The 13872-nt window shown below is 37.1% G+C and overlaps 1 protein-coding gene across 1 annotated transcript in view; it reads left to right on the plus strand.

Moving 5' to 3' along the window:
* The window catches only part of Ankfn1 (ankyrin repeat and fibronectin type III domain containing 1), a 133259-nt gene that overhangs the window by 21479 nt on the left and 97908 nt on the right, over positions 1–13872 (plus strand). The window lies entirely within an intron of this gene.

A 13872-nucleotide genomic window follows, 5' to 3' on the forward strand; every position in this document is an offset into this window, starting at 1 on the left:
GGTAAGACCCATAAAGGCTCCAGGGTGGAGGTAGCATCCAGGCCTGGCTTTGAAGGATGGCCAGGATTTGGACTAAATGTAAATTCCAAGTAGAAAGAAGAATGAGCAGTTATAAAAACAGAAAATTCTGGAACAAGTAGAGGAGAATAAGGAAACACATAGAGGGAATAGAAAAATAGTATGGCTCTGGAAGTGCCTAGGTTCATGAGAAAGGGAAATGAAATATAAAATTAGAGAGTGAAACCAAGGCCAGCAAGTGGTGGGGGTCGTTGTGGGCTTGCATTCTAGGCCAAGGAGTTTAGTCTTTTTGTGATGAACTCTGTGCAGCCATTGAACAAGATAGGTACGAGATGGAAAGTGGGCTTTTGAAAGCTGAAGTGTCAGTACTTTGTGTGATGTATTGGAAGAGTTATGGACTTAAAATAAGGAAATAAATTAGGAAGCTTGCAGGACAGAGGTTGTGACAGCCTGAACAGGCTATAGTGGCAGCACTGGGAAAGGAGAGGGAGAGCCCAGAGAAAGAGACTTTGTGACAATGATGACAGCCACATTTTCAGGGCACCTACCACACACCAGGTGCTGCTTAAGACTGTCTGTATTATCTCTAATCAATTCACACAGCTACCTAATGAGACAGGTACTGTTGATTTCCCATTTTACAGACGAAAACACAGAGAAGTTTGAAGAGTGTGCTCAAAGGCTCACAGCACATCCAGAGTCTCACATTATGTTGACTCTTGAATGTGGAGACCAAAAGGAAAGAAAGCTATTGTCCTGATTCTCAAGAACATATGGAAATAACCTGTATAATTCTATTCAAACCTTGTCCAGGTACCAGGCCACAGATAGAATTTCTACATGCTCAGGCCACTATTGCTCCCTCTACCTGCAAAAATGCCCAAGTAGAGCACGTGCCTAGCTTTCTCTTTCCAAGGGTTTCTTCCTAGGAAAACCTCATGTCTCTGCAGATGTGACTCTGTCCATACCCTACAGATTTCTGGAAACTGGAATTCTCCACACAACTCCACTCTGTTTGTAATGCCTTAGGTAAGACAGTATTGACTTGGTTATCACTGGGTTTTCCGTATCAAAGAGAAGGTAGCCTGAGGGTACGGTACATAAATGCAGTCACCCAGGATAGCCTCCCACAGCCATCCTTTGCAACATTTCTGGTACTTACTCTTGTTTGTCTCTTCTGCCAAGGCTGACATTTCAGAGAAGTATTTGGAGGCACTGTTAAGACATGGACATTTTCCCTTTTTTCTATCTCTCTCCAGCTCAGGATTCTGATGAAGGATTTCATCAATGCTGCCCAACTTGACATTTCCTTCTTACACTTGATTAGTGAGCTATCAGAAGCTAATTTATCCAGACTGTCAGCTATTTAATACTTGACCATAATGCCAGCAAATTCTATCAGCATTCACATATTAACACTTCTCATCTCAGGAGACTTGCTTTTGGGTGAGGTTGAAACAGAAGGTCACAAGCAGGTTTTGTTAGTGACTGGATAGGATTAATTAAAAATTAGAAATAGAATTGTCTATTGCATGATGGAGTAGGTTTCCTTGTGTTGATTTATAAGGGCAGAAATTCAGTCCTTAACCTGATGCACTCAAGGGTTATTAAAACCAGCAGGCAGCCCACTACATCCACAGAGACCACTGATAGTTTTTAATTCAGGGGTTAAAATAATTATTTAATTGTGAAAATATTAGTGACATTACCCTGAGACAAAGCTAATTTCTTTTCTTTTTTTTTTTTTTTTTTTTTTTTTTTGCTTTAAAAAAAATGAAGAGGGGCTGGGGATGTGGCTTAAGTGGTAGAGCGCTCGCCTGGCATGCGTGGGGCACTGGGTTCGATCCTCAGCACCACATAAAAATAAAATAAAGATGTTGTGTCCACCGAAAACTAAAAACTAAATATTAAAAAAATTCTCTCTCTCTCTCTCTCTCTCTCTCTCTCTCTCTCTCTCTGTCTTTAAAAAAAATGGTGAAGAAACAATTGAGAAATCCACAAAATGAAATGTATCTAATTAGTGAGAGGGAATGCTCAACTCTGCAGTATTTAGGGTTTGGCAAGAGCATCTCACCCTACTCTTCAGAATTTCTGGGTTCAGCAAAACCCCAAGCATATTTCAATAACTGAATGTTTTTCTCTTTCATGCTTAAGCCGGTATATATTTGAAAGAAAATCTGTATTCTTATGTTTCCTATTTGTTTACACTCAACTCATCAACATACTTTCTGAGAGTTTGTTGATATACAGAAATCTTTTTAATAGCATCTCTTTATACTTTATACTTTTCTTCTTTAGACTCCAGGATTTGGACTAAATGTAAATTCCAAGTAGAAAGAAGAATGAGCAGTTATAAAAACAGAAAATTCTGGAACAAGTAGAGGAGAATAAGGAAACACATAGAGGGAATAGAAAAATAGTATGGCTCTGGAAGTGCCTAGGTTCATGAGAAAGGGAAATGAAATATAAAATTAGAGAGTGAAACCAAGGCCAGCACCAGGCCAACTGCCATCACAATTTGAAGATTAAAGGTGTCAATTATAGCTTAAAACCCAGTAAATAGTTTTCAGTGAGAGCCGCAAGATTTTTCTGTCTGCATTTGTCCTGAATACAGTAAAGTAAGGTGTTTCTCAGAGTATCCTTTTTGGATTCAAATCCTTGCATCTTTTAGCCTCATCTCACCAATTTCCAGGGCTTACAGAAAAAAAAAAAAAAAAAAAAAAACTAGAGTTATTTCAGGTGCTTTGATGCTTTGGACAAATGCCAGAACTTTGTTCCACATGTACTCCTGAGAGCCTTGGGTACCTGCCTGAACCTCTCATTTACAGATCAGATGTTATTTCTCTGTAGACTCGAAACAGAAAACATTTTCAAAACTGAATTTGCTGCTCCTTGCAGGATAGAAGTGTGTCTTGTAACAGGTGCAGTGCAGCAAGGCTTTCAGAGTATAAAACATTTTCTAGTTTTATTTTTAAAAGTGGGACTTGAAGTGGTGACACTTTTGTGGTTTGCTGATTACAATATGCTTCAAGGGATCCACAGTTGTGTGTGAGTGGAGTCCTGTTTGTGTACATGCCCTTCCCCAACTTTCTTCCCACCTCAATCCCTAATGAATTAGAAACCACCATCCTAATTCTTCTCTATAAAAGCTTGTAAAAGCACATTGTTTAACTGCTCTTCACTTGATTGCATTATTTAAAATAAAAAAGGATTCATCCTTGCAAAAGTAGCCAGAGCCTTTCAGAAGCTGGTAGTGTATCTGCCAGTGCTTCTTCAGACCACCACCATTGGGTTATTCCTCAAAAGGAGAGGAAGCCAAAGAATTCTAGAGAGCTATCCCAGGGCCCTTCAGTTTCCAAGTGGGAGAGTCCACCACATGCAAATTAAAACCTTCAGGGTCATCACCTATAATGATAGTGTCAACTTGATCATGACTTGAAGACTGAGGACCATCTTTCTACAAGACTTGAGACAACCCTGACTTCATGGGGCTTGGGTGCACATTACCCAGTGATTTCTACTCTTTTCATTCTTTACTGTTTTTCCTTCTTATATCTTAAAGTTGGAATGATATTTGTCTAACAATAAAAATGTATTGCATTAACAGATATGGTTATTGTCTATGTTAAAATAATTGAAGACTTAATCTAATCAGAAGCATAAAGTAGCTGCCCTCATTAATGGATTGAAATGATATGATTTATTGAAGCAAAAAAATATATAAATTTATTGAGCCTGTTTGGGTTTCAGAGAAGGGGAAATGAGGCCAGAGGTTTGAAGATGAGAGCAACAAAGAAAGGCAGAAAATGTCACAACCAGATGACACAAAACTCAGTGGATTGACACTGTTTGCACATGGGTGAAAACATGAAAGGGAGTTGAGCAACTACATGCATGTTGGTTTATACAGCAGATTCAGTGAAAGAGGGAGACTGGGAAAGTGAGGAGCAATACTGCAAGAGCCATTTTCCCAAGCTGCTAAGGCTTCTGCTTCCTCAATTGTCCCAATTTCCTCTACAAGTTGTGGAGTGGTCAGAGTGCAGCCAATTTATTCTCTAACAATCTTGTGAACCACTTTGATACTTTCTCCAGTAAGATACGTCATTTTAAAAAGCTTTTTTTGTACATTTTCAATATTTTTTTTAAAAAAAATAGCCCTTACACAATACAGTACAGAATTATATAAAAGTTAAAACCTGCCTTGACCCTTCCCCCATCTTCACCTCCCTATCACAAAGTTCATCTTTGTAATAAGTCTGATGCATGTATTTATAAATCCTTTCTTTATGGAATGAACATATAGGTAGTCATAAGCTTCATAATGATGTTTCAGTCAACAGACAATTAAATATGGTAACCCCTTAAGAGTATGTTGCCTAGTGATAGAGACATCTTAGTCTGTGTAGTGATATTCTATGATGTCTGAACATTAATTAATATATTCCCATAATTGACACACAAGTGTATATACAAAGATGTATTCATTTGTTTGTATACTATAGTATAAATATTATCACACTATTTGCTGAATCTTTTCCAGATCATTAATATTTTTGCAGTGCATAATATATCATATAACTGGATTTTTGTCAGTGTGTTTGGATCTTCTTCATCCTGTATAATAGTTGCATAGTATTCCCATGTCATGAAGTGTAATTATTCTTCTATGGATAGATATATGTTGTTTTAAAATTTTTGTCTATTATACCATGTTGCAATCCTTTTATTCATATGTGTCTTTTACTTGTAAGAATGGTTTTCCTAGAGTAGTTAACCTGAAGTGTAAGGGTTAAAGTATTCCTATACTCTTTCATTAATCTGTCCATATCTGTGCAAATACCATATAATAACTTTATAGTGTGTTTTAACATCTTGTACGGCAAGTCCTTCCTCATGGTAACCTTTTTCAAAATGCCTTTGTTATTTACACACATTTTCTCTTCCAAATGACTTTTAGAATTGGCTTGTCAAGTTCAATCTTTAAAATCTTATTGGGCTTGCATCATATTTAATTAATTTGGGAAGATTTCCCATCCATGAGCACGTTTTTCTAATCAAGTTCAATTTTATGTATTCAGAACAGTTCAATCATTTTCTTATGGATCTTCTATACTTCCTGCTGAGTTTCAAGCCAGATATATTTTATAATTTTTATGACTATTATGAATAAATTCTCTTTTCAAGATGTTCTTTAATTGTTGTGGGTCAGTAGAAGAATATTGCTAATTTAAAAATCTTTATTTGGCTGCTTTGACAAAATCTCTGATTCTTTTTAGTAGACTGGCCTCTCATGAATTTATTGGTTGTTGTGGTTGTTTGTTTGTTGTTTTGGTTTTTTATTTTTCCAACTTCAAGAATGAAGGGTTTGTCTCTTACTAATATTTTAATATTTTCTTTCTTTTTTTGATCTCACCTCACTAATAAGAATCAATGTGAATTTTTGTTCTCACTATATTTTGAAGGGTAACTGTAAAAGCTGATATCTATCTCTCTTACCTGTTTTTGATAAAATGCATCTAATATTTTACTTTTAAGTATGAGGTCTAACTACCAATTTCTGGTAGGTGCTCTTTATCAAATTAAGATAGTTTTATTTTCTTTCCAACTTGCTAAAAGATTTTGTTTTATATAAGAAAAAGGTGTTAAATTATTTCATGATTTTTCTAAATTTTCCTGGAAAATTATTAATTTCATCTGGATTATGACAGTTGACCTATGTTATACATAGTACTTTCACATACATTTTAGATCTTTGTAATTATCATCCTTTTAACATTTCAAAAATTGTATATTTGTACCTTTACTCTTAGACTGCTGAACATTTATTTATTTTATTGGTTTGAAGAATTAACTTTTGATTCATAAAATCTTTTTTTGCTTATTTTCTACTTTATTAACTTTTTTATTTGGTCTAGAGTATTTTGTAAATTATCACTTTTATTGACGATGGTCAGTGAATACACAATTTCTACTCTAAGAAATGGACTGATGCTCTTTCTGTGACCCAAAATATGATGTATTAATTTTTTTGATGCTTGCAACAAAAAGACATTAGTACTTCACTGTGAAAGTTGTCACGTGTATCTTTTCAATCAATCATCATTCGTAGTCTATTGAGTTTTGCTTTCTCTGTGAAAGGAAAGAAAGGCAAAATGCAAAGTATTGGAACCCTCGACTCCAGGCTCAGATGCACTTGGTTTTGAAATCCAACTTTACTACTTCCTCATTGTTGGACCTTTGGCATGTTACTGAAAAACCTCTGTTTTATCACTTTACAGATAAATTTAGAAATTTTAATTTTTGTTATTTTATGTTGTTGATTTCTGCTGCTACTTTATTTGGGTTTGCTTTACCATTTCTTTACTAGTTCTTTCATAATTTGAAATTTTAATTCACTCGTCCTTTATTTTTCTTGTTTTCTAATCTATGAATTTAAGGCAATAAATATTTCCCTGAGTACTGTTTTGTCCATATCCAAAAAAGTTTAAAATGAGATGCTGTATTTTTCATTTACTTCTATATGTAATTCATTCTATTTCTGCTTTAATTTTTTTACACAAATTATTTTAAATTTCCCAGTAGCCAGATTATATTTGCTCTATTTTTATTGTTATCCTCTAAATTTTAGTATATTACATTAAGAAATTTTGAAATAGGGACCGTATCCCTTGGGGGATTTTTAAATTCTTTTTAAATTCTTGGCTAACAACTGACTCAGTTTTACATGTGCCATACACAATGTTTGAAAAGCATAAACTCCCTTCAGTATAAAGTGTGAACCTGTGTGGTGTTGACGTGCTTTTTTTTTTTTTTCTTAAAGTATTTGTCCTTTTGATCTTTGATCTCTGGGAGAAGCTGCTTTGTCTTGCCTCATTCTATTTCTAATTTTCTCTGTAGATAACATTGTTTTCTATATATTTCCATTTACCTATTGTCTTCACTCTCATTACTTTCAACCTTTCTATAACATTTGAAATACATTTTCCTCCTATAAAGAGTATTTATTTACTCAATCTGGGGCTTTAAGAATTGCACTGAAAGATTTAAGATGAAGAAACAATAATCATTTGCTCTCTTTACTGCCCTCTTCATTTAACTTGTTAAGCTCTGGTAGTCACTACACTAACTGATATGGCTCTGTGTCTATTTCTTGATTTGTCAGTTGCTGGTCTTATTTGTGCAATTACAACTATAATAAAAAAGAATCTGACATTCCCAGAATCAGAATACACTCATCTTTATGCTCCTATTCTCTCACTCTGTGAGGCAACAATGTTTTTTATAATTTATGAATATAGAAATTTTTGAATTTGCAAAATCAAGTAGTATTTTTTGATTATATATCATTTCTTAAATATCTCATTACATTTTACCCTTTCCTATACTTCTCACCATTATATTCTCAATTACTTTCAAACAACTCTTTCAGAGTATTTGCTGTTCCCAAGAGCAATACTTATTTTCTCTCGAAAAGTACTCTCTGTTTCTGCTCCAGTAAATAATAATAACAAATTAAAACCACAGTGAAGTATTACTGCATACCAATCACAGTATTCATTTTTTTTTAATGGTGATACCACCAAATACTGGCAAGAGTTTGGAAAAACTGGATCGTTAATACATTGCTAGTAGAAATGCAAATGGTACAGCTGCTCTGGAAAAGAGCTTGGCAATTTCTTAATAAACTAAACATGCAACTACCACACATCCTACTATTACCACTACTGAGCATTTATCCCAGAAAAATGCAAGTTTATATTCCTACAAACCCTCTACGTAAATGTTTATAGCAGCTTTCTGTCTAACAGTCAAGTGCTGGAAACAATCCAGTTGTCCTTCAATTGATGAATGTTTATACAAGCTGTGATTCATCCTTACTATAGAATACTGGCCAGCAATAAAAAGAAACAAACTATATACACAACAACCTGGATGAATCTTCAGAGAATGATATTGAGTGGAAAAGCTAATCCCTAAAATCTCTGATTCCATTATATAACACTGTTGAAATGACAAAAATTACTAAAGTAGAATACATATTAGTGATTGCCTGGAGGAGACAACCAGGAAGCAAGTAGATATGTATTATTCCCATTCTTATCTTCTAGCTAAGAATACATTTTAAAACACCTTGTTAGCCTTTTGAAGAATTTGGAGAGAAATAGGGGAGTCAGTTTGGCATCTTGATGCAATCTTTAAATCACTTCTCCTTCTCACGCAGACTATATGCTCAGAAAACATGACCTAATGCTAATATTAGCCCCACACTTGTGAACATATATCTGCTGTTTCTAAAAATTATGTAAGTCACCAAGAGACAAACATGAAACTGGGTTCTTACATCAGCTGGTAAAGGATTACTCCTGACACTGATTTCTTCTTCCTGTTATATTTGGAAAATCAAAGACTCATAATGTAATAGAAATTTTGGAATATGAGAGTTTTTATCTGAAGTAAGAGTTCCTTGAAGGCAGAAGTTTTGACTTTTTTCATTTTCATTTCTTCTTCCTACCTGCTACATTCCAGTGGCACTGGACTTCTTTCTGTTCTTAAATCAGATCCTCCTCCACAGGCCCTTTGCACATGATGATCCCCTGCACTGGGAACACTACCTCCCACTCACCTGCCCACTGATAGCACAGATCTCCATTATAAGTTATTTATTAAAAAACATTTTCTAAGTATCTACTATAAACCAGAACCTATAACTTACAATACTACACATTATAAACTTATAATTTGTAGAATTCTGAATTCTGGTACACTCTTCACCTTTTCTTCAAAGTAATGTTTATAGCTTGCACCCATATATTTATTTATGTGATATATTTTAAAATTTAAAGATATTTCTTTATTATAGAACTTCTTAGTATTTCCTATATGGTATATGTAATAACACAATTTCCAAATTAATTTGGCCACCACTGCAATTCATGAAAAAAATGTTTTATGGAGCCCTGAGAAGATTTATACCCAGAATTCTCAAACTGAGCTGCCCATTAGAATCACTGGAGATTCATGACAGAACTCCTTTCACCTAATCTGAGTCTTTATAGAGTGAGAGCCCAAACAAAATATCTTTTCAAGAGTGATTGAGTGATTTTAATCTACAGTGAGGCTGAAAATATATGACCCATTCTACTGTAAGCCCCACATGAGCAGAGATCTTTTGTTCATTTCTAAATTCCTAATACTAGGCATAAGGTCCCCAAAATATGTAAAAGTACTAAATTAATTACTTTTTTCATTAAAAATTTAGTGATACTTATTATATAGCAGGCTGTATTCTAGGAAGTGAGAATATAACATAAATAAATACAACATAAATAAGCAAAGAAAAATCTCCCTGTAGAGCTTACATTTCATGAAGAAACACATATCAAGGGGTTACTACCTAGCAGGCCATGTTCTAATGACTTTTCTATGTAGTAGTAATCCACTTAATCCTTACAACACATCTTTGGTAATGTTATCACCCCCAAAATCATACTTAGGGAAACAAGTGCAAGGATGTTAAGCAATTTGCCCAAGGTCGTAAGACAAGTAGGTGGCACAGCAGAGAACTGGACCCAGTCAGCATTGCTCTGGGGCCCATGCTCTGACCACTGTGCAGTCCTGGTTTATAAAACTTCAGTGAATTAACAAACAGATACATGAATCAGTCTTTGACTCACCCACAGTCTAGCAAAGTGTCTAGTTCCTAAAGGCAAACCATCAAGTCCAAGTCCCATTTTCTACTTCCACATGTCCCTTAGAGGGAGTCTGCCAGCCTGAGCTTGGACACCTCTGCATTCAGAGAATGCACCACTCTGTAAGAGAGTCTTTGCCATCATGGAATAGGAGTTTCGCACCCTTACGACTCATGCCCTTCATTTCAAAATCAGGTCAGCTGAGTCATGGATAAAATAAACATACTGTGGATACAATGAACACACTATAGGAATTCCTAGTCTCCCCCAAATTTAATACAGTATGGAAAATTTTAATAATCAACTCCAAAATAAATAAACAACTGTTAAGATGACTTACAGTCTGGCCACTAAGCAGACTAGGGGTCTATCCAGCTTTCTCAGTCTCAGGACAATCTCCTTTTGCTCCAGAATGTAGATCCAGCATTAATGTCAGGAGTTAGAGAATCATATTTCAGAAAGATTGTTACAAGATTCACTTGGTATCCTAGTATACCCAGCCTTTTGCTGAGTCCTTCTATTCATGAAAACGTCCCCCATAACTCTTCATGGATTTTAGCTCTGATCCCCATGTCACCCAGAAGGGCTCCTAGCCAGCAGCTCTTTAGCTGTTTGGAAATAGCTGTCACACACCTCCTTTTCTTTCTTAGGTCATTCTGCTCCACACTATAGATATCCCCTGTTCCTTTCTTATGACAAGGTTTCTGACCTCATCCTGGCTTCTTCACATGGAACTTTTCTGGGTGGGGCCCACAGGTTGAACAAAATCTGCTCAGAGCCTTAGTGTCTCTGAGAGCAACAAGACTGAGTCATCAGCCTTTAGGACACAATAGCCTTCAAGTAATACACCAGATGTTTGTCTTATCCAACATTTCTGTAGGGAAAAGTCCCATAGAAAGTTCAGCACTAACCCCATCTTTGGACATGGTCTTGCAATCCTCCAAGCCTCCTTGACTGCCTAGTACACTCCCATCACCCTTCAGAACTTTGCAGGCACATTGCCTCTTCATGAAGCCTTCACTGGTTTCCACCTCTCACCCAGAGCCAGTTAGTACACCCTCTGTAACACTTGAGTCTATTTTCATTGAGAACATCACACAGTATCACATTTATCTGCATACCTGGCTATATAGACAACATGAGTGCAAACAGAAATTGTGTCTTTTTAATTTTCATCCTCATGATGCACAGATCCAAGGAAATTGTTGAACCAAACTAAATTCTTGAAGAAAAAGAACTACGAAAGCAAAAGTTCTATGTAAAGACAGGAAAATATAAGAATAGGTATTATCTATTGTTGATTCAATAAACCTGTGAGTGGTCTTTAGGTAGGTACTGTGGGTACAAAGAAGATGTAATGATTTTTGCCATCAGGGAAAATATGGTCAAGTGGTCATTTACTCACTTATCCAGCCATTCATTTATCAATCATTCAACAAACACTTTTGAAGTTCCTACCAGGCACTTTTCTAGTCATCATGAACACAGCATCAGAAAAATAAGCTCAGTTCCTGCCTAATGGAATTCCTACACCAGCAGCTCTGGACCGTAACCTTTAGGCATCAGTTCCTTCCCCAGGCAGCAAATAGGGTCCCGTCCATCCTCGTGCCTTGAAAAGCAATGGGTATGCAACACTGAATAGGATAAGCAGCTCAACTGCTTGTGGAGCTTTGAGGCTAGCAGGGAAATCAAAATTCACCAAAATAGTAACTCCCTTTGCAATATAAAGTAAATAAAGTCTAAATTTGGGCCCCAAGTGTTAAAGCTAGGGTTCTCAGCTGGCTTTGTCCTACAGTGTCTTTGAGTGAGCCTCACCTCACTTCCCTTCCCTTTGTAAAGAGTCCACAGATCTCTTCTCAGACCCCAGCCCTTGTCTTCACCTTCACCCTGTGCACTAGGCTGGCTGCCCCCAGCTCTCTGTCTTCAGCACATTCACCACTGGAAAGTTTCTGCAAATGTGACCACTTCACCAACTGAATAGAGCAGCTTATTACTCCTTCCTCCCCACACACCCCTCCGGAACTTTGGAGCCATGAAGCCTCTTGGCAGAGAAGGAGGCCCACCCGATAGCTCTTTATTGCCATGCAACTGTGAGATTCCTCCCCACACTTCCTCCTGGGGACAAGTCAGCCTGCCAATGGGGATTTAACAGCAGAGCAGTGCACGGTGATGTGCCAATTCCCCCCGCAGCCCTCCAACCAGCTCCAGCCCCATCCCCACCTCCTACCGCCATCCCCACCCTGGTCTGAACAAACTGCATCACTTACCCCCTGGGAGCCTGGCAGTTGCTGAGCCCAGACGCCTCAGGGGCTGGTTAGTTTCCAGTGGCCACAGTGGCAGGTGTCCATTCAAGGCAGACGCCTCCTCAAGCATGGCTCTGTCCATTACTGCCTGACTGGACATGCAGCTGGCACTGCAGATGACGAGCCACTTTCCAGGCTACCTTCTCCCCACAGACATTTTTCTCTTGAATCCTTTTTGGCCAGACCCCTTTACAGCATTATAGTTTGTCAATAGCCCGCGACTGCTTTCTAGAATTTCTCTCCAGGAGAAAGTGTGTTTTTCTAAGAAATAGGTGTTTTAGCCTGCAGCCTAGTTTCATGTGAGGGCTGAAAAATGAAACAAAAATAATCACCCTCAAGTCTAGGAGCTGAGGGGCCTCTCTACTCCCTGAAGAGTGCTTCCTTTTGCAAGGTGGGAAGTAGGGGGTAGACTTTTGTGTTGTTTTCATAAAATTTTTCCAATTATAAAAATAATACAGGCCCCTTGGGTCAGACAATTTCCAGCAGAAAACAGAAGCCACACTCAGCTTGAATTTTGAAGAAATTTTAAGGAAGGGAAGATTGACAGAGAGGTGAGCAGGGTTGGTGATGGACAGGGACAATGGAAGCACCCAGGACTAGCTATACTGGGTGGGGGCTACCACTGCTATGCTTGAAGAGGAGGGGCTGGAGGAGGCTAATCAGGAGCTTCCATATGAAAATATGACCACAGCCAGACAGAGGCATTGCTGAACCAACAGGACACCTGAGGGCAAGGGGCCTAGAAGATGTAGCTGCAGGCAGCCTATAGGAGACACTAAGGAGACACAGGAGGTCATCAAAAGAGTTCTGAAATAAAAAGACAAGCAACTCTGGAGGACACCTGGAAAAACCAGTACAAAAGTTGTAGATATTGCAAAGAGCAGAAAATTTAAAACAAGAAAAAAAGAATCACCCTTAGTTTTAGATCTGAATGAACTCTATCAGTATTTCTGATGTGTTTATAATAAAGTTGAGATCACATATGTAATAATAATGGTGAACACCTCTTGAGCCCATACCACATGCCAGGCTTTAGGTCAGGGCTTTATAAGCATGGCTTCTTGCAAATCTCACACAACCCTATGGAAGCATGGGAAGGACTAGTATGGTCCTCTCCTGATGAAAGAAGAATCTAAAGCACACAGGAACTTGCTGGAAGTCTGAGAGCCAGTATATGCTGCAGTCTAATTTAACTCCAGTCACTAATTCCAGAGATTTTACTCAATGATTACACTACCCCACCAACTTTACCCCGGCTCTTCTACTCACATGAGCATCCCAATGCTGAGTTTTGCATTGAAGCATTTTAAATCCACATGTAATATTACAGGAAACATGTTAATATGTATTTTTTCCTTTATCGGTTGTTGGTTGTTCAAGCTGCTTCCCATTGTTTTATGATTATAAATGTCACTGACATATATATCTCTTTATTTAGAGTTTTTCCTGCATTTTAGAATATTTCTTTAAAGACAGATTCCCAGCATGATTTTTCTCTAGTTTTAAGTCACAAAATTGCTGATATTTAAATGTGGGCATGGGAAATAATATAAAAACTCTTTTTGACCACTCTTTCCTCAAAAATAGAAAATTATAATTTTATAAAATTATAAAATTAAATGTATACTCTTTAAACTTACTATAATAAGCCAAAGAGCTCAATTTTTAATAAGAAATGCAAATAAATAGGTAAAGATTCATCACCCCTACCTAGTCCAACAGTTCCATGCTAAATGGAAACATATCCATGAACACTGAGTAAATGACACACAGGAAGTACTGCTGAAACAAATGGGATTGTGTCTCTTATATCCCATCCAACATTTCAACGTCTTTGATTACTACACATATACACAGATACA

This window comes from Callospermophilus lateralis, chromosome 11 (genome assembly GCF_048772815.1).
Source record: "Callospermophilus lateralis isolate mCalLat2 chromosome 11, mCalLat2.hap1, whole genome shotgun sequence".
NCBI classification, from domain to species: domain Eukaryota; kingdom Metazoa; phylum Chordata; class Mammalia; order Rodentia; family Sciuridae; genus Callospermophilus; species Callospermophilus lateralis.